Genomic DNA, 22,677 nt, shown 5'->3' with positions numbered 1-22,677 from the left:
TTGTAGTGGCAACAGTCCCTACTGCATCAATATGCCACAGTCACATACACAAACACACAAAAAGAAAGAAAACAAGAAAAACAAAAGTACCAATAAAGAAGAAGCAAAATCCATATTTCTGATATTTGAATAAAGAAGTCTCACTTGCCTTAAAAAGGAGTTGTGGCTCAAAGAAAAAACTGTGCTAGCCAACATAGCCTGACTAAATGGACACTATGATTCAGTTTGTTATGTAGAAGGGTTATGTCAATAGTAATTAGACAAGTTCTGTTTCAATGAATATTTTCTTCAGATTGATTAGCGTTATATAAAATATTCACAATTAAAAAATTTCTAACTCAGTGTTTTTCAGAATATTACACTAGTTATTATCATTATCTATTTTTTAAGATTTCATAATTCTATACCATTTACAATTACACAATACTCTCCACTTCCAATGCTTCAGACAAACACTGATCTACTTTCTGTCCTTATGGATTTATCTATTCTGAACATTTCATATAAAGGAAATCACAGACTATATGTCTTTTCATGTGAAGTGACTTTCATCTGTCCTAAAATTTTCAAGAATCTTACTCTTTTCTTGTCTGAAGAATGTTCCTATGTGTATGCATTTTCTTGATCCATTCAGCAGGTGATGGAATTGGAGTTGTTTCCATATTTTTCACTATTATGAATTTCACTGATATGAATTTTTTAGACAGTTTTTGATGTGTACAGATGCTTTTGATTAATTTGGTCATAAATGTGAGTGTGTAATTATTGAGGAATATGGTCACTCTAGGAGGAGATTTATAAAGAATTTTGGAGGTCATGATGTAGTTATACTATTATTTTAAAATAAAATTGCTGTGATATAAAGGTTCTGATTTCATGATCTCCACTAATTGTTTTTAGGTCAAAACAAATAATAAAATGCCTGTGTGTTCCTATTTCTACTTCATAAATATAAAACAAAACTGAGTCTGCTCTTAAGTTTAATATAATTTTACAAACACAATTTTCTTTAGAATTGACCTAGACAAATTTATATATATGCATGTATATGTATATACATATTTAATGATGTGGTATGCATTATGTGTTTACAAGTTGTGAATATAGATAATTAAAACTTCTTTAAGTTATTTAGCCTTGTAGGCATAGTAAGGAACATTTGTCTTCATAAGTATTAAAACAGATTATAGTACTAATCAAATATGGATAGATTACACCTTTAGATTTAAATTGAGATGTCTTTATGAGATAATGCTTTTAAAGAATTGCTTCAAGTTGTATTTTGGAAATATTCTCTAATAGGTATCTCTTCATCTCTACAGAAAAAATTTGACTTTGTAATAAAAAGTTAGCAAAAATCTCCAAAGCTCCTGGGGTCAATAATTTTAGCTTAGTTCATTACATAAGAGATATTCAAGTTTGCATCTGCAAAACGTTACTCATAATGTTTGTAATAATTGCATCTCTACTAGCTTCTTTGTCTAAGTCATATCAAATCATATTACCATACAATTGAAGTTCTACCAAGCCTCACCGTTAGTGTACTTGCATTTAATTCCTTTGTATTTTCCAATGCTTTGAATCTCCTTCCATTGTGAATAAGGCTCTATTATGATGATTAATGGAAGACTTTGGAAGCATATCACTGTGACTTTTAAAAATAAAGTTTTAAGGAGAAAGTTACACATTTTATTGTTATGGCAATCACGTCTCAACTTTATTAACACTTTCCTAATCTAGCCATTCTTATCTTTACCAGCAACTTTTAAGAATTGTGAAGTAAGTGAAATCTTTCAGTAGACCAAAAGGAGACAGTAAAATATTGCTATGAAACTCAAATATTTTACTTTGAAACCAGCTTCTGGGGTTGTTACATACAGGTTGCATTCATAGGTCCAGGCAATGTAGCCTGACTGTAGCCATTTGTACACTGGCAAATTGTGATTGAAAACTTTTTTTTTTTTTTTCTTAGTGTCTTTCCCAAAGGCTAGATCAGAGCACAGGGTGGATGTACATGTTTATTATAAAAATGCTAAATCTGTATCCTTGTCCCTTTGGAAATAATTCTGAAGTATCTGGAAGGAAAAGATGAGAGTGAGTCTACTTTCATGTCATATATTTTCAAATTCTAAATTAAGCAAAACAGCATAATAAATAAGCGAATTATTTCCCATTTCATTATTGATTACCATCTCTGGGAGATGGATGTAGATAAAGGAATGTTGTAATTACCAGAAGCTAACATGCAGTAGAGTCACAATAAGAACTGACCACAGTAAGAATCTGGAAATCTCACCTTAAGAAAGGTATATGGGGCTAGGAGATATTATTCATTGTTTAAATATCCTCCTATGCAAGCATGAGGCTAGTGGGAGCTAAAATACTGATAGAGTTTGATTTCCAGAACACACCTAAATATCTGGTAATGACATGCTTGTCTTTAATCGAAGTCTTGTGGAGAGCTGAGATCATCGAATCTCTGGGTCTATCAAATGGCAAGATTTAAGAGACTCTGTGTGCAAGGAATCACAAATGAGTGAGTGATGGATGGGGACACCCCACATTCTCCCCTAGCCTCTGAAAGCAAGCCTACAGGGATCTATGGGTCAGTACACAGGATGACCCATCAACACATATGCATGCATATACCATACACACACACCCTACAAGCATGTCCACTGCACCACAGTACTATTCACACACATACACACACACACACACACACACACACGCACACACACACACACACACCTAGATATATGTATGTGTATGTTGTTGTGAGAGTAAGTGTGGGTAGAGATCAAGAAACTAGAAAGGAGCCCATGAGGCAAGAAGTACAAGCTTTTATGTGACCACATGGGGAGGATAATAGAGCAAATGCGATATGATAGTGGAAGGGGAATACTGGAGGTGCAAGGCTACATCAGGGATGGAGGGCGGGTGCTGGGAGGTAGGGAAGAGGAGAGTAGGAATCAACCAAAGCTAAGAGTGTATAGAAATGGCATTGGAAACCCGTTACTTGGTTTGCTGATTAAAAAGGACATTTCCTTACTTGGTGATATAGAAATACAGAACAGGAACGGTGGGAAGCCTGCTTGGTTCTTTTCATCTATAATGTTTCAAAATAATGAGATGATATCCTTATAGGAACATAACTTGATTAATGAACTTTTGGAGTTTGATGTGAGTTTGCATTCATGGATGTCTATGAATTGATGATCCAATGAACTGAATTTCATCAATACATAGACATCCGTGAATGCATATCTTTAGATAGGGATTCCAGATCTACCCCTACGCCTTAGGGCTGGGACGCTAGGATCGGCACAGAATGCCGCCTCCTCCAGCCAGGTTGTTGGAAATCTAAAGCATGACTAAAACTTGATCTGTTGGATGACCTCCATTTCAACCATCACAAGTGAGATGTGGATGATGAAACTGAAAGCATTGATTGAGCCCTGATATTCTTCCTAGATTCTCCCTAATTCCAGCATCACCCTGTAGTGCTTATTTGCTCAGTTTACTGCTGAGGAAATTAGAATTGAGATTTGAACTCCAGGACATGGAGGTCATACTTTGGCTCAGATGGTCATATGTATACATCAGTGGATAGTCCAGACAGTTATGCTAAAGCTAGATAGAGAGTTGGGGGGAAAGAAGGGGACATGAGGATAGAAAAAAGCCTCTCATCCAGGAATCTGGTTTGAAGTTATTCACTCAGTGGGAATCATGAATTCCAGCACAAATCACATTTACTGTGAGTACTTCTGACATTGAAATGATAATCCTTTTATATACAGATCCTATAAATAAGAGTGTTAAAACAGCAGTGTATCTTGCTTACAGCCCAAATGTGTAAGTACAGAAACCACAAAAATTATATATGCAGGTACTGTTAGGACGTTTAATTTCAGCTTTGTCTTGAGAACTTGAATGTGTTTTATCCTTTCCCTCGTCATCTTTCTTTCAATGAACACCTGTGCTTGAATGGATGTTAAAAATTTACTTCAATTCCCAGTACCCACAGAAGGCCAGATGTGTAAGGTGGCCCCTGCATCTGGAATTCATTTGCAGTGGATGGAGGCCTTGGCACATCCATTTTGTCTCTGTCTGTCTGTCTTCTCTCTATCTCTCTCTGCTTGCAAATAAATAAATAATTTTAACAAAATCTTCTTAGCTCTGCTTCATACTGATTCTTCCCAGAATCCTTTACTGTAGTAGAGTAAAGCATCCAGCTTTATCAGAGTGAAGTCTCTGTAAGACCCTTGAGACTGCTCTAGGCAGTGATGTGGAGCTGTATCTCTGGATCCTGCTCTTACTGCTGCTGAAAACATGATGTTGTCTATCTCTGAAGAATCATTTTGTGAACTATGTGGAGAGCCAACCAAACATAAGACATATATTCTTGATATATTTACCCACAATTCTTGCAAATATTCATTATTCCCTTTCCCATAGGCCATTATCAAATGACCATGATAGCCCAGATCATGCCTTGTGATTTTAAGAGTAAGCAGTGGCTGTGGCTCCTCTTTTATTGACATTGTAAATACATGGAAATGAGGACATGTTCAGCAATGAAATGTACATGCACATGCTAATATGGAAAGGCATTGCAAGGTTAATATTTTGAAAGTACAGATTCATTTTGAAAAAAATCTGAACTTATAGAAAGAGCTTAAAAATACCAAGAAGCATGGATGCTGTACTAACTGGCCATTATATGCGCAGGTTATCGAGAAGCTGTAAAACTGTCTCTGAAAGTGGAAAATTCTGATTAGCCATGAGAGCCAGCTCCCGTTACTTTCTACCCTCACCCGCACTTGCTGTTGTCACTGATACAGATTTTGACCATTCTGATAGCCATGGAGTGGGATCTCCTTGATGCTTCAGCTGATATTTCTCTATGAACACATGACATACAGTGAATAGTGTCATGTAGTCATCTTTTATTGGTTTATATTCTTTGGTGAGCTATTTATTAAGGTGTTTTTTTTTTTTCTTTTTCTTTCTTTTTTTTTTTTTTTTTTTTGGTTTTTCAAGGTAGGGTCTCACCCTAGTCCAGACTGACCTGGAATTCACTCCCAAGTGCTGGGATTAAAGGCATGCGCCACTATGCCCAGCAAGGTGTTTGTTTTTTAATCAAGTTTTTCATTTTCTTATTGTTTAGTTTGAAGAGACTTAAAAATATATTTTTCTAACATAGGTATTTATCAACTATGTATTTTACAAACTTTTCTTCTGGCATTTTTGTTCTTTTGATAGTTAGTTGTATCTTGCACTTCAAACTTTTAAATATTATTCATGTCCAGCTTACCAATTCTTCCTCTCAGGGATGGTACCTTTTCTTATGCCTAAAATGTTGCTGAGCCCAACGTTGTCTAAGTTTTCTCCTACTTATTTTTTTTTAATTTTTTTTAAATTTATTTGAGAGCGACAGACACAGAGAGAAAGACAGATAGAGGGAGAGAGAGAGAATGGGCGCGCCAGGGCTTCCAGCCTCTGCAAACGAACTCCAGACGCATGTGCCCCCTTGTGCATCTGGGTAACGTGGGACCTGGGGAACCGAGCCTCGAACCGGGGTCCTTAGGCTTCACAGGCAAGCACTTAACCGCTAAGCCATCTCTCCAGCCCTCTCCTACTTATTTTCTAATGATTTTATACTGTTAAATTTAAACTTAGGAGTTTGATGTATTAAGAGTTAATTTTTTATAAGGTTTATTTCATGAGTAAGTAAATCTCCATTTTATTTTCAGTGCTCTATATTGAAAAAAAGAGAAAGGAAACCTCAATATTTTTTGAAGTGCACTGCTTTTCTATTCTGTACTTCAATCAACACTACACTGTTTTGATTTTTGTAGCTTTGTTGTATAAAGTGAAGATGAGTAGTGTTTATCTTCTTTTTTCTTTAATAGTGTGTTGATTATTCTGAGTTCTTTGCTTTTTCATATAAACTTCACAATATGTTTATCGAGTTGAGAAAAGTACATGCTTCACAAAATTTAGTCTTCCAATATTAGTATATTGGACATTTTCTCCACTTACATAGTTGTTCCATTCATCCCATAGTTGTGTAATTTTTTTCCTGTTAAATAGCTTTTCTTGGAAGACACAAACAAAAGTCCATTCACCCTGAAAGGGGCAGCAACAGTAAGGCAAAGAAACAATTCCATGCAACATCAGCTTGGTAAACCAACGATATTATTGGGTTTACTTATAGAAGTATGAATGAGGGACCAATTAGAAGGTTTGTAGTTGATATCAGAACAGCTCTGCTATGAAAACATCTCATTCTACTCATGGGGATGGCTCATGGAAGCTCTATTATGGAGTCCCATTTTCAATTAACCTTCTACTTGGTTTACACTCTTAAAATTCAAGGTCAGAGTAACTGAGATATAGGAATAAGTTTTAGGTGATTCCCATGTGGCTCTTCACATTTTGCTTCTACTAGAAAGTACTAATAGACAATAATATTATCACCATCTATTAATGTGTGATTTTACTTATTTTGTTAATGACTAATAGCCAAGGTTCAGGATGATCATTGGATGCTCATGTTATACTCAGAGAAATAATATTTTTCCCAATATCTTCATATAGATCTTATACAGTGTTTATAGATATTAAACATATGCTGTTATCTAGTTATTACTTTTTTGAGGACAAAAATAGAGAGAGGATTATGAATGGGTCAATGCCTCTTTCTTTGAACTCCAGACGCATGTGCCACTTTATGCATCTTGCTTTATATGGGTACTAGGGAATTGAACCCAGGATGTCAGGTTTTGTAAGTAAGTGCCTCTTACTGTGGAGTGATGTTTTTTTTGTTGTTGTTTGATTTTTATGTAACTTTTTTCAGTATGTAAATATTAGTAGCTAGTTGGCTTGACTATCATTGCAGATGGTTGTAAAGTAGCTTATAAAACCAAGAAACAAAAGAATATAGTGCTATGGCTACTGATAAAAAAGAAAATAATTAAAAGGCTGTTGTCTGTATTGTAACTCAGGCCTTGTTAGAGACAGACATGACTTTGAACTCTCCAATATAACACAGGATTGCTATCAATCCTTGGGGCTGGAAAAATGTGTACGAAACTTTCTTTTAAACATTCAGAACATCCCATTACCCTTTCCTTCAAGAGTTAATCCAAATTGACTCAATAATCACCTGTGCACCAAAATGCCTTTCATGAGAAGCTGTTCTTTCTAGAGACTTTAGCATTAGTGTAAGACCCATCTAAAATATAGGAGGCACAATGGTCGCTAACCATGCCTACTCTTATACCTTGAAAAAAAGCTTTATTTTACTATGTAATAAGTTCTGCTTGTGATCTACACTTTTCTCTGTGAGTTTTATTGACTGCATCTTTCTTTCTTTCTCTTTCTTTCTTTCTTTCCTCCCTCCCTCCCTCCATTTCTCTATTTATCTCTTTGTTTCCTTCCTTCCTTCCTTCTTTCTTTCCTTCCTTCTTTCCTCCCTCTCTCCCTCCTTCTGTCCTTCCCTTTCTCTCTTTATATTTCTTCTTTCTTTCTGAGGTATGGTTCCACATCAGCCCAGGCTGACTTAGAATTCACTTTATGCTTCTTGCTGGTCTTGAATTGACTTTGATCATCTTGCTTCAGCTTCCTAGATGCTGGCATTCAACACATATGGCACCATGCCTGTCTTCACTACATGATTTTTTTTTAAATTTGTGTTTTTATTTATTTGAAAGCAGAGAGAGAGAGAGAGAGAGGGAGAGAGAGAGTATGGGAGTGCTAGGTCTTCCAGCCACTGCAAATTCCAGGTGCATATGCTACCATATGCATCTAGCTTTACATGTGCACTGGGAAAATGAACATGGGTTCTTAGGTTTTTCAGGCAAGCACCTTAACCACTTAATCTCTCCAGCCCATCACTGAATGCTTTTGGTGGAGAGCATAAGGACCAGAAGGCAAAAGCAAGTCCAAAGAACTCCATCAGACATGACAGTCACACTAACTTAAATGGTATTATTGTAAACCGAATAGCAGAGTTGATACTGCCAGCCACTAATGAGCAGAGACAGAAATTAATCCTAGAGCTGTGCTATATTCAGAGTGCCAGCAAACTGAGAAGACAGAGGATTAATACCCCACCCCAAGCTTCCTTCCCACCCTTATCTCCATATAGCATGCTTTATAAGGGAAAGGAACAAAGACAGTCTATCATTCCAAAATTTAGTCTCATCCTTCTTGTCCGATGGTCAGTGACACCCCTGAGATTCCTGAGTTTGCTGCAGTTCTCTTTGTTTGGTGGGGTTTCTCATACTCCCAAGGCCACTAAGACACATATTCCTGCAGACATAGTGTCCACATTCAAGGTTCACTTATAACAAGTGAATAACAGTGTGTCAGTGCTGAGCTACTTATACCATATGTGTGCATAGAGCCTTTGCACAATAGGAAGTGAAAATATACTCTCATAACCTAAAATATAAAATATACTCTCATAACCTAAAATACAAATGTTACTTATCTATCCCTACTTGCCCCTGTCATTATGTTTGAAATTTTAAGTTAATCTTTCTCATTTCTAACATAGGACAGCAATTAACTTTAGTTGATCATAAGAACTTGTTGTGTATAATGGCTTGTTAGTTAAAGGAGAGCTATTGTGATTCTCTCAGTTTCTACATAATCTTTGAATTTTTAAAAATTTATTTGCAAGGAGAGAGAGAGAGAGAGAGAGAGAGAGAGAGAGAGAGAGAGATTGAGAGAAGAGAGACAGACTGAGAGAATGGGCATGGCAGGGCCTCCAGGCACTGCAAACAAACTCCAGAAGCATGTGCCCCTTGTGGATCTGGCTTATGTGAATCTTAGAAAATTAAACCTGCGTCCTTTGACTTCACAGGCAAAGGCCTTAACCATGAAGCTATTATCTCCAGCCCTCCATATAATCTTATATCTTTTTTTTCTTATTTCTTAAATTTATTTTCCTTTTGATTAGTTCCTTGTCTGATTATAGTAGCTAGGGGGTTTCTAGTACAGAATTGAAAGGAGGGATCACAGGACTCAGAAAAGCTTTTGATTTCTTACACATTAATATCATATTGGCTGTACATCTTTCTATAAAAATAAAATGTTATCGAGTTGAAGAAATTTCTGTTCTCCCTAGTCTTTGAGATTTTCTTTTAACCACTAATACCTATTGAATTTTGCTAAATGTGTTTTTTGCCTCTATTGATATGAGCATGTGAATTTTCTTGTATAGCACGTGGAGGTGGTGGATTATACTAATTGATTTAAAAAATATTGATCCAGCTTTGCATTAATTCTACTTTACTATGGTATGCAATTCTTTATATCCTGTATTTTGAATTGTTGCAAATGTTTACTTTCTGTGGAGAGTGGGCTGTGGTCTGCTCTAGGTAACTTTCATGTTGTGTGAAATAGTGGTTCCCAGGCTGCACCTTGCCTGGGGTGACTCCATTTTACAAATCAGCAGTTGCTTCCATTTTGAGTTCAAAGGCAGGGGCAGAATATCTCTGCATCACATTTGTGCACATATACACCACCATTTGTCCAATGCCACACATGAGGCACAGAGTGATAATTCACTTATTCCTACAAGTACAAAGTACAACAATAAATTTCTCAAAGTAGATTGGAACCATGTGGACACATACGTATATTCAAGCCACTTTCAACAAACTAGGGCAGTAGACCTCTGGAACACACCAGACCAACAAAGGATGTGGCACCCTCAGTACACCATATCAAAGCTAACTCAGTGATGGCAATGGATCCACCAACCTGTCAACTTGCCACTTGAGCCAGGAGGACTCCTGACTGACCTCTGGGCTTCATATCACTTTAGTCCCCAGTGCTTGACACAGCCAAAACATCCACCCATGTTCTCTTTACCTGCTCCCCCCCGACCAAACCAGTACTGTACTTTGCTTCAAGGGTCCTAGACTTTTAAAACCAGGTTGGATATTGTGGCTTGGATCTGTGAGCCCCTAGCAGCTCCTCCAGTCGATTCTTTAATATCTTGCTGAACCAGCCCCTGTGAGTCTGTGAGTCTGTGACTCTGTGTCTGGTCTGTATAAGCTTTTGCCTCCAGTCTGCCCACTTTGAATTCTGTGACTTGGAATTCCATTGGACAATGTGTTAGTACATGGCACTTATATAAACTTTGTGACCTCTTTAACTTTTCTGTAGCCTTTCTATAGTATTATTACAGTTAATATGTTCTATATTATTAATACCTGCATTATGTATTATTTTATATAGTATATATGTCACATATATAATATCATAGAATACTATGTGAAATGGAATAGCTAAAATGAATAAGGAAGGGATGGAGAGATGGCTCAGCAGTTAAGGCATTTGCCTGCAAAGCCAAAGGATCCGAGTTTGATTTCCCAGTAGTCTGATGTACAAGGTTGCTCATGTGCTTGGAATTATTTTCTGAGTCATTTGTATTGGATAGAGGCCCTGGAGCACCCATTCCTCACCTTTACTCTGCCTCTTTCACTCTCATAAATAAATACTTCTTAATAAAATAATAATTAAGACTGAAATAAAAGGTATAATTGCAAAGAGTACCTATCGAGAAAAATGATGACTACTTGGTAAACTGCAGGCAGGTAGACTAATGCAGTTTGCTAGCATATTATTATCACTATGGAAAGGTGCAATCATGTCTGCTTAGCATTCTGACATAGTAAGCTCATGAAGGTCCTCATGTTGCTGCTAGGTTTTCATATTGGTGATATCTTACATCTTTGACTAGAATGCTTATGTTTATACTTAGACATGGAATCAAACCCTTTCATTTTAATGTCAATTATTTTTTAAACTTCAGTCCATGCTTCTGTAACTTATCTATATAGAATTTATTGTCCTGTCTTCTTTCATAATTTTGGCATTCCATAAATTTGACCACCCCTCATTCACAAGCTTGCATCATCATTAACTCACTCTAACATCTCAATCTACCCTTAGATGCTTTTTCTTAAGGCTAGATACCATGAACCTTCACCTCAAAGGTGAAGAATTTCTAAACTTCTTAGCAACCTCAAACATGACCAAAGTATTTTAGTTTAATCTTTTTAGATTATAAGAAAGAAAATTCCGAATTAAGTCTATTCTTCATGGTAAGAATAGTAAACAAAATACTTATTCTGAAGTGGATATAGAGTTTATTGCTCGACTTACAGGATTCATAAATATATTCAAAGGTTAGAAGCCCTATGGAGGAAAAGTGCATGCCTCATATGTTTAGCTAGATTATAAACAAGGAAAATATATTTCATACTCCAGCAATTTCTGGATTATTTCTGCCTCTTTTATTCCCTACCCATTCTAATTCTAGGAAGAGATTTCACTCTATGTAGAGTGTTCACAGAATTCAAAATTGCACAGGTGACCTATTGGGTTCATGTTCTTGAACACCGTGTCACTGTCGATGGGAATAACAAGTGCCTGCATTAATGCTCTTCATCTCTCCATTAATGTGATTTAAATGCATTATACTGGAACAAAAATGTGTCATTCAATATTGAGTTTGTCATTTTGCAAATGCAGTCAGGGTGCTATTCAATTTCAGGTGAAAACAATTCCAGCTCTTCTGAGTAGAAAGAGGCAGCTTGTCCTCTTGTCACCATGGAGACATGCTGGGTGTCTAGGACTTTAAACATAGGGTCCAAATCAGTAGATAATAGCTCTGGGGAAAATCACCAAGGACATAGCTCAGCCTATAGGGGGGAAGGGGCAGCTAATGCACATCCAAGCTATCATATATCCCCACATAATTTCGATTCACACATGTTGACTCTGGTACCTAATGCTGCAGGTCAACTCTACTCAAAATCAGGACAAAACAATGCACACGCACACACACACACACACACACACACACACACACACACACACACACTGAAGCTGGAATCCTTTTTCATCTACAGACTCCATGAAACTATCATATTAGTCCTTGAGTGCCAGTATTGCTCTTTAAAACGAGAGACAAATCAATCTTATGTCATTCATATTAGATTGCTTGATAAGCTCATTTAATTCCAGTGCTAACTGATACAAACCTGAACAAATAAGTTGTCTTGATTCCATTTTCATTTTAAAGACATTTTATTATTTATGTATTTGTTTGAGAGAGAGAAAGAGAGTTAAAGGGGGGAGAGAAAAACAGATAGAGGACAGGGTGGGGGGCAGTTAATGGGTGCTCTAGGGCCTCCAGCTGCTACAAATGAACTCCAGACACATGTGCCACCTTGTGCATCTGGCTTACATGGGCCCTAGGGAATTAAACTTGGGTTCTTAGACTTTGCAGGCAAGCACCTTAACTGCTAAGCCATCTCTTGAGCCCCATTTTTATTTCTTCCACTGGACAATTACAATTGTTTTCAGTCTGCCTCCCTACATCCAGTCCTTCCTACACATGAAGTCACTGCAAATTTTCTCAGTCTCTGCGCCGATGCTGATGTCACATCAAGCTTCTCCAATAATGTACTTTTGCCAACATAATAAAACCATCTGCCTTCGTCTGACAGTAAGTTTTGTCCATAATATTAGATTAATCTGTCTTTCCCACCTAAACATTCTGTATTTGTTTCATTTTCCTGCATTGTAATTAACCAGGCTACACCATCATATCACTGGGTGGGAACATCTGCTGATATTACATGATTCTGACTAACCCTTGCTTGGTTTTTCCTCTGTATAACTGTAGTACATTATGTGCAGTTCTCCTGCAGTACACAGATTGCTCCATCCAATACTCTCCTTTTGAATGTGATAGTTTCTAGTATTTTATTTGTGACTATTCTATAGGTCTTTATGATATGGGGATATGGGGTATATGTGAGAGTAAATATGACTTTCTTGGCTCTTAGCTGGCCTGTAACCTAGGAGTTAGGGTACCTGATGGCATAATTGCACATGCTTCCACTGAGTCTAGCTTCTAGATTATTGTGTTGTGAATTTGATGACTTAAATTCACAGACCATAGGGTAAAGATTTTACTATCGAGCTTAAGAGAAGAAAAGAAGGCCCAGAACCTGCTGCAAGGAAGCAGTGGGTCCCCAGAAGTGAAAAGATGGATTGGTAGCCTCTGATTTGGATTATATATGAGATAAGGTCTGAGCTGTTCAGTCTAGCTCCCAAGACAGGTGGCTAGCTGCTGCCTGGAAGTTTCCAGGAAAGAGAGCCATTTTATTTTAGAAGGGGGTAATCTGACATGACTGATCCTTAGCAAGGTAGTGTACAGGGACTCCTATAAGGAAAACAAACAAATAAATAAACAAACAAAAAAAATGATTGCCCCCAAATAGGCTCAAAGACACTTCTCAAAAAAAAAAACCCAAAAAACCCTGGAATTATAACTTTTTTGTGGTATTGTGGACAGAAACTAGAGCTCCTCGCGTGATATATCTCAACACTTTTTTTTTTTTTAATCTTGACAATGTCATATTCAATTGTTCAGACTAGCCTATAACTTAGGGCCCTCCTGATACAACATCCTATGTAGCTGGGCAAATATAATAATTAAATGAAATGATGAATTGATAAATAGAAAGGTAGTGGCCACACTGCTTTCTCTGCCCTTCATTTCATTTTGCATGAAGATTTTATCATGGGCATATCTATGCTTATCAGGCTCATAGTAAAGTCTTTGACTCAAACTACTCACCCTGACTGTAATCAGCTATGAGTTCTAAGTCATTTTCTCAAGTAGAATGCAATTAAGTGTTCTTGAAGCTTACTTTTCTTCTCTTTGTGGAAAATCTCATCACCCAGTGTGTTGATATATATTGTCTGTTTGATTATATTGAAAAAAAATTAAAGAAGATAACATGGGTGCATATACACAAATTTCCCAAAGACTATTATGGATTCTTGATTTCTTTCATTTCTTACCTAGAAGAGAAATGCTTTGTAGGGCTCATTCTTTGAAGTTAGAAATACGATATTTCTTCAGCTTATAAAATCCCCTTTCCCTCTTCTGATCACCTAATCTTATCCACATTGCTTCATGCGATCCTCATACTTAGCAGCTAGTATTGACATGACACATCAAAGACAATCATATGTTCCACATTCGTTAGGTCTTCACAAGAATCTCCTTAGGGAAGAAAGGGGAAGGTAGTTTGCCACACCAGCTGAAACACAATTCCAGAGCTCTGAGTGCTTCTGACTTATCTGACAGCACGTGCAAACAAGTGACCGAAGACCCTGGTGCTTTAATTTCTAGTCCAGAACCATAATTTACTTCCTACCCCTCCCATCCTCTCTGTTCCTCTCCTCTTTACTCTCCTCTCTTTGCTTTCCTTCTCCTCTCCTTTCTTCTCTTCTACTCTATTCTCCTCTTATTTCCTCTCTTCTCCACTCCTTCCCCTTCTCTCCACTCTTCCTTCCTGCCATCTCTTGGTCTCTCCTCTGATATTCTCTCTCTCCTTCCCATCCCATCCCCTCACCTCAGCTTTCTCTTCTTTCTTTTCCTTCCCTAGAAAGAATTGGTCTTATAGCAAGTGACTTTAAAGTAAGTGATTATACAAGTTTCTCTGTTTATATACATGGCAATATTCAAGTAAACATTTTTTTTCCTTATTACTTTATCCTTTACAACATTTTTTGATACTGGTTTTAAATATCTTCATTCCTCACTTCTGGAAAAGTTATCTAGAAAGTGTCTCTGCTTCTCCCCTTGAAGTCCTCATATGCAGTGTATTTTAATTTGTTTTTAAATATGTCATTTATTTATGTGCATGCACATGTGAGAGAGAGAGAGAATGGGCACGTCAGGACCTCTACCACTTGCAAAAACTTCAGATGCATGTGACTCTTTGTCTATGTGACTTATATGGTTCTGTAGAATCAAACCTGGGTTGTTAGGCTTTGTAGGCAAGCACCTTAACTGCAAGCCATCTCTCTAGTCCTCCAGTATATTTTTTATCAAGAATCACTCTGTTTACTGAATAAATAAATATCTATCTATTTACCTATCTGTCTAAACACACACACACACACACACACACACACACACACAGAATATCCACTTTGTTTCAATAATACGCACAGGTTAATGTTTTCGAATGATATTGGATCAAGAAATTCAAGAATAATTTCATGGATTAGAGAAAACTTTAATAAAAAGGAATACTCAATGAAGCTTGAACTAACACCATATAAGGGGGACATTTTATAACTTATTTCAAGAAATATATACTAAAATTATTCAAGTAATAATTTAGTGTAAATTATCAAAAATATTTCATAGAATATACCCATACCAAAATTATTCATTATTTAAAATTAATACTGAATAGTTGCCTTGTACTTTTTTTTGCTTAATATGACAACTCTATTTTGGTTTTGATTCCCTGAGGGGGAAAAAAAAATGTAAACTCCCTAAAGTTTAAACTTCTTCTAAAGTGCACTACAAAGTTCCATGATGTGGTCAGTCTCTGGGGCCCCTCTGACCTCACTGTCAATACTTTCCCCTTGACACTGCTTGTACTTTCACTTCCATGAGATCCTACATCGTGATTGAGTCTTCTCCCTAGAACCTATGCAAAGCAGCCTATTTATTGCTATCTCCATTCCCCCCAGCATCCTCATCTCCTTTACTCTGTCGGACTTGTTTGCTCAAGGCTTCATCCCTTATTAGTATTTATATCTGCTAGATACATGTTTATGGTTCACCTTTCCTCACTGAAGCAAAAGCCTTTATAAATGCATATATCTTTGCAGAGGATCGTGTACCTACTATGGCTCTCGCGCAGAAGTCATTTAATAGATATTTGTGTAATGGATGGTGAAAGTGTGGATATAAGGAATGTAAATTGATGAACCTAACAATATTCTCCAAGTAATGTAGAAATGATAGAAAACAAGTAATTATGAATCAAAAATTAAAAAAAAACAAAATCATTATATTCTGATTATAGCCTATTCATAGATTATTCATGAAGAGAAAAATACTTTAAGTAAGAAATAAATACAGAACACATTTTTTTTATTAAATGTCAAAATTACCAGGCTGGATTTAGTATAGCCTGCATGTACCATTCTTTTGTTAGGTGTTTTTTTCCCCCCGGTTAGTTCTTTAGAACTGGAGTGTTTCTGCATGACTCCATTGATGTGAGTAAAATAACAAAAGTGTTCAAATGAGGAAAAGAGAACAATAGACATGTTTGACATTTCCACTATAATCTCCTATTTGGTGGGGTCAACATTATTACTATGTGAAAGCAAGGAAGAACATTCTGTACAAAATATTGCAGCTTTTGAAAACTCCTCTGTTTGCATTCAAGTATACTTAAAACCGGTAAAATATGTTCTCATAAATGATTTGGAATCTAAGCCTCTGTACAAAAGAAGAGACAAAGCTCTCTCAAGAGTTTTCACAGGAAATAAAGTTTTCATTTTGAAGATGGTGTAGAGAGGGAAATAGAATTATAACAATCTGTCTCTTACAGAAGAAATAGATGTTGGTTTTTGTTTCTTAGACAAGTACCGTATACATTTACTAAAGGTGGGAGCATCATTAGGATAAATTATTGAAAAATACTAGCTACCTGTACATCCCTTATTAGTTTGATTTTGTAAGTATCAGATGCCACAATATAGTGTCCACTAATATTTGTACTTTTATTTCTCTTTCAAATATTTTTATTAATCAAGGAGAGAGAGAAAGAGAGAGAGAAAAAAAAAAGAGAAAGAGAATGAGGGAGGAGAATGTGTATGCCAGGACCTCTTGCTGCTACAAAAGAACTCCAGATTCATGCACCTGACTTTATGTATCGAGCAATTGAATCCAAGCTATCAGGTGCTGCAAAGAAGTGCCATCAAGTGCTTAGCCATCTCCCCAGCCCAATATCCGCCTTATTTTTATACCAGCATACAATAGTTTGATGAAACAAGGCTAAGTGAAAACATGGAAGATCATCTTAATGAAAATATTAATTTCTTCCTTCTATTTGTTTCTAACTTGATATGAAGTTACAGTTTTAGTTTATAGTTAAAATAGTAATTAAATATAAATCAAGTGCCATAGGAAATATGACATTGGTGGAGGAACAAGGCCCATAGCACTCAGGGGTTCGTCTGTTACAGAAGCAACATCAAAGGTTGACAAGAAGAGAACTGCACTTCCTAAGCCTGCTTGAAGAAACCAGCAGAAGGCCAGCTTTAGAGACAGTTTTGAAAAATAATCTTGAAGTATAAGAAAACCAATGATCAACTTTTTAAAAAAATCATAAATCATGTGTTTTATGGATTTATGAAGATGAAGTTGTGGTGCTTTTCATTAAAATTTTAATAAAATTCACCAAATAGATTTGATTTTGATGAATATAACAACGATGAATAAAGCATGAATATTAACTAATGAAGATGCATGGCATATTGGTCACCTTTCCATCATCTGCGGGCTCTATTCTCAGACCAGTCCGTGGTTTAGGACATGGTAAATGTAGAACAACATGGCGGGATTGTGTGGCACAATAAACTATGTACATCACAATCCAAGAAACAAAGTCACTGTGACCAACTAATGTTCCATAATTCCCTTTGGGAGCTGTTACCAATGACCTAAGGGCTTCTAACACGGGCCTGTCTCCAAATCCAAATGTTTTAATAGAACCATTCTGCAGACCAAGATTTTAACTCTAGGCCTATCAGAGACAGCATCCAGGTTCTAGTATATTGTTGAATATGATTTTGAATTTTTTTATCTATCTATCTATCTATCTATCTATCTATCTATCTATCTATCTATCTATTTATTTATCTATCATCTAACTATCTATCATCTCTCATATATTAGAGATTGCTTATGCTGATTGTCAGCCTGACAAGAGTTGGAACCACTTGTGAGAGATTATCTAGATTAGAATAATCTTTAGGCATGTTGGTGAGGGGTTATCTTGATTATATGGATGGAGGTGGTATAACCCACATTGAATGTGGACAGTATCATTTCATGGACTGAGGTTCTAGACTGTCTAACAAGGAGAAAAGTTGTTGAGCACCAGCATTCATGGCTCTCTGCTTCTTCACTGTGGACTGAATTTGAACAAAAGCTTTAAATTCATAGGGCCATGACTTCCCTGTGACAATGGGCTGGAACCTGGGATAGTAAGCTTGAATGTGACCTTCCTCCCTTCAGCTGATTTTTTTTGTGAGGCATTTTCCCTGCAATGATAAGGTAACTAACACAGAAAATTGGTACCAAGAATGGGATTGTTGCTTTGAAAAACCAGATCATGTTGTTCATAGGCATTTGATATTTGTTTTCAGGAAGTATGTGGAAGAGTTTGGACTAAATCAAGGATAGAAAAACCTTTGGTTACTGTAGGGAGTTCTCAAATGGGCCATTATGGTGGGTGCTTGGAAGACAAGATTGCTGAGAGAAATACAAACAGTGGAAGCCACGTTTATGAGAGGGCCATAAGGATTCTACCAGTAACTGGGCAAGAGGCAGTTTGTGTAAATGCTATCAAAGAAAGCTAATTGTATACTGTATGGGTTCTGAGAACTTGAATGAGACTAAATTTAAATGTAATGGACCACTTTGGCCAATTTTTTTTTTTTTTTTCGAGGTAGGGTATCACTGTGTTCCAGGCTGACCTGGAATTAACTCTGTCATCTCAGGGTGGCCTTTAACTCATGGTGATCCTCCTACGTCTGCCTCCCGAGTGCTGGGATCAAAGGCGTGTGCCACCATGCCGGGCTCAAGAAAAATTTTAAACAGGATAACATTCAGACTCAATTGTAATTGTAAAATTGATAAATACAATTGGGTATAAACCTCCCATAACACACTGAGAAAGTAGGAAAGGTATTTTGAAAGCAAAAATCTTACCTGTTAGAGGGGTCCTTTGTGTGAAATTCCAAATTCACTTGAAGGAAGAACATCTGAACTGATAGATTTCCCTGCTCAGAAACAACCACTTAGGGAAATGTTTCTTCAAGTTCATCTGGAAGACATATAGGTATTATCTTTATAGCTGTGGTTCAAACTGACTTTACATTCCAAGGCAGCAGCAGAGTGCGGCAACATTATCCATGTGGTAACTGTCTTTAAGGTATGAAAAATGCAATATTTAGGGTTTGGGAGAGGTGTTTTTGAAGTATTCTAACATGATTTGTGAAAGCCTCTGAGGCCAAGCAATGTGTGGCCATGTTGATGTCTTGGAAAGAAGACCCCGAGAGCCCCCAGCATGCAGCTGTGAATGTGATCTTTAATTTTTAGTGGACACTCCAGGATGTTACAGAAGCTACAATTTCAGGCTGTGTGCTGAAGAAAACTGAAGATTTGGATTACAACTGTTCCAAGGGGCGGGAGGGTGGGGTAGCTATCTAGTCCCATTGGATCCCAGATGAGCTCATCAGGAAATCCTGTGGCCAGACACAGCGCTGCAAATTCTGAAGTTTGTTCTTCTAGGTTTTGGTCTTGATTTTGTCTGATTCTTCTTTGTTATGTCTCCATTCTTCCTTTGGGATTGCACATGTTTATTTTTACATATAAAGGTTGGACATATGCACCTCATTTGGATGTTACGGGAGCTCATAGTGAACAATTTGCCTGAATCTCAGGAGACACAGTGAACATAGACTTCTAAGGCATCAGAACTGTTACAGATGAGGATGACATTTGAAGTTGAACTGAATGTATTTTGCTTTATGAGCTGCTCATAAACCTATGGAGAAAACACGTGGACGACTATGTTTTACAAGTGGTATATTTGGGTGTCATGTTGGGCTTGTGATGATTTATGTTAGTTTTCATCTTGCCAGGAAATTGAAGCCTCTGTGAGGCATGGTCTAGATTAGGCTAGACTCTGTACACTCTGGTGGTGGATTATTTTAAGTTAATTTAGGTGGAGAAGACCTGGTTTAACTCTGGGTGGCACCATTTCATGGACTGTGGTCCTAGACTGTGCAAAGAGGAGAGAAGTGGCTAAGGCACTGCCATTTATTGTCTGTTTCTCACCGAACATGACCAGATGCCTCCAGCTCCGGCCACCATGCCTTCTCAACATGAAGGGCTGTGATCTTTAACAGTAAGTTGAAATCACCAATTCCTAATTTCCATAGTCTTTGTCAGTTTGTAACAGCCATGAATAGAATATTAATTGTCTATCATCTATCACATATATGAATTATAATTTATTTTTCTATATATCTATCATTTATTTCTGTGCATTTTTGGTTCACCTCCAAAAAAATTAACTGATTTTTTAAAAAAAATACATTTCATTTACTTATTTGAGAGAGAGAAAGAGGGAGGGAGAGAGAGAGAGAGAGAGAATGTGCATGCCAGGGCCTCCAGCCACTGCAAACAAACCCCAGATGCATGTGCCTCCTTGCGCATCTGGCTTATGTGTGTACTGGAGAGTCGAACTGTGATCCTTTGGCTTTGCAGGCAAACGCCTTAACCGCTAAGCCATCTCTCCAGACCAAATTAACTGATATTTATCTAGGACAGAATTAATAATTTAATATCATCATAATCTGAAATATCATCATAACCTGGAGGAGCAATAAATACTATTTTAAAAACAGAGTTAATATACTTTAATTGGGAAAAAATATAACTCTCAGTTACTTTATTGGAAGAAATGAAAGTTATGAACTTTATTTCTATGTTATCTTTTCATCTTATAAGACCATGTTTCTGTAGTTCTTATGCCGTTATGCAAAATCTAATCATAACAGAGATTCAGTTTAAAAGCACCTTAAGAATATAATGAAATAGTATGTTTTCCAGAAAGCAAATGACAATGCTCATGAAGCATATATAGCCATCAAATCTCAATAAGAAAAATTGAAAGCTAGCTTGTAAATGAAAGGATGTCTAGCTCATATTCTGAAAAGCAAAACTACAGAAAATAGAAAAGTCCTGTTGTTATTAATAAGAATGACTAATTGCTGAATTTTCAAAAAGTGACCCTTGCTTCTAAACATCACACAGAGGAGTTAGGCATGTTTAAGTGAAACAGAAATAGACACAGAAGGAATAAGGAAGTATAAACCTAATGTACTTAAATTAGACTAACCCATAATTCTAAAAGAGAAGGCCTTACCTCTAGCTCATTCTATTCTAGCAGCATGTTATATGTGGAATAGAATTTTGGAATTGTGGAAAGGACACACTGTTATAACAAAAAGATGTGTTTCATGTTCCATTGTTATCACATACTGGCTCCTTGGCCTTGAAAATCTACTGTGACATTTGATAAAAATCAATCTGCTTATGGCTTGTAAAGTCCAACCCTGATTTTCACTTTGCTTTCAGCAATGTAGTAATATTGACAAGGTCAAACTAACAGGGGGATGTATTACCAGTTTTGTTTGATGTTTTGACATCAGAAGGAGCGTAAATAACCCAATTTGTCTGTTTTCCATGACAATATTGCTATAACTGCAGCTAATATTTAGTACAGGTTATGTAAAGTTTTCCTTTTTTGATGTTGCCAGTGGTGATGTTTTGGACTTTCTTGTTTCTTCCCAAGAAGTCCAAGGACAAACAAATGACTCATGTCCCTTAGCATAACATGTTTACCACTTCCTGTGAATTCTCTCACGATAGTCATACTTGATTTAAATCTGTTCTTAAGCACTCAAGCTGAGGGTGTACTGCTGTATGTGAGCTGTTTTTCATTCAAGTATAATTCAACCAAGACATTATGAATTCTTTTCAAAATGTGTCTATGTGATCTTAAAATCCAAAGCTCTTCCTCTGTGAACTGCCTGTCCAGTTCTTTGCCCCATTTTGTGAGTGGGTTGTTTGACTTTTTATTTTGTAGATTTTTGAGTTTTTTGTAGAGTCTAGAGATTAGCTCTATTGGTATCTAGTAATAATATATCTAATCAGATAGCTATGTTTTATGAGTAGTGCAGTGATGAAGATATAATGACCCAAAGGATAACTATTTTCCATAAATATAGTCAAGTATTTTGTGTTATAGTGTTTCACCCACACATTACTGTTGCATGCAGGTATTTTGTGTTATAATCATTAACATCTTGATTTTTTAAAAAAATTTTTTAAAATTTATTTATTTGAGAGCGACAGACACAGAGAGAAAGACCGTTAGAGGGAGAGAGAGAATGGGCGTGCCAGGGCTTCCAGCCTCTGCAAACGAACTCCAGACGCGTGCGCCCCCTTGTGCATCTGGCTAACGTGGGGCCTGGGGAACCGAGCCTCGAACTGGGGTCCTTGGGCTTCACAGGCAAACGCTTAACCACTACGCCATCTCTCCAGCCCAACATGTTGATTTTTATCTGCCTGAATTTAAATATTGTGAAATGGGAGGTGTGTGAGAATCTTTTGCCCTCTGTTGTTATGAGGAAGGGATAGATGACATATACATGTTGACATAAAATAATCCTCATTGGGTCTATTTTATTATTCTTGTATATTTCATCTTGCTTTTTTGTGACTTGTATACTTTCTGGGCTATAAAATAGGTGGCATTCAAGGAAAATTATTTTGCACTAAAATGTTTTATGTATGAAATGTTATGATGAACTTCAAATTTATACATTAACATGGGAAATAAAATTTAATTGAAATAGTTCCAGGTATATAATAAAACTTAATAAATCCAATGAAAAATTAAGTGAACTTTATTTAAGAAATTTACAACACAGCAAAGGGACTCATGAGAATGTACAATGTGCTTT

At 36.7% G+C, this 22,677-nt stretch overlaps 1 pseudogene; it reads left to right on the top strand.

Annotated features, from left to right (window-relative positions):
• Positions 1–12,460: 12,460 nt before the first annotated feature.
• LOC101599074 overlaps positions 12,461–22,677 on the top strand; it is a 37,453-nt pseudogene continuing 27,236 nt past the window's right edge.

The sequence above is a fragment of the Jaculus jaculus genome, chromosome 11 (genome assembly GCF_020740685.1).
Source record: "Jaculus jaculus isolate mJacJac1 chromosome 11, mJacJac1.mat.Y.cur, whole genome shotgun sequence".
NCBI lineage: Eukaryota > Metazoa > Chordata > Mammalia > Rodentia > Dipodidae > Jaculus > Jaculus jaculus.
Note: the sequence above shows the minus strand (reverse complement) of the source record. Positions and strands in the feature narration are given on the sequence as shown.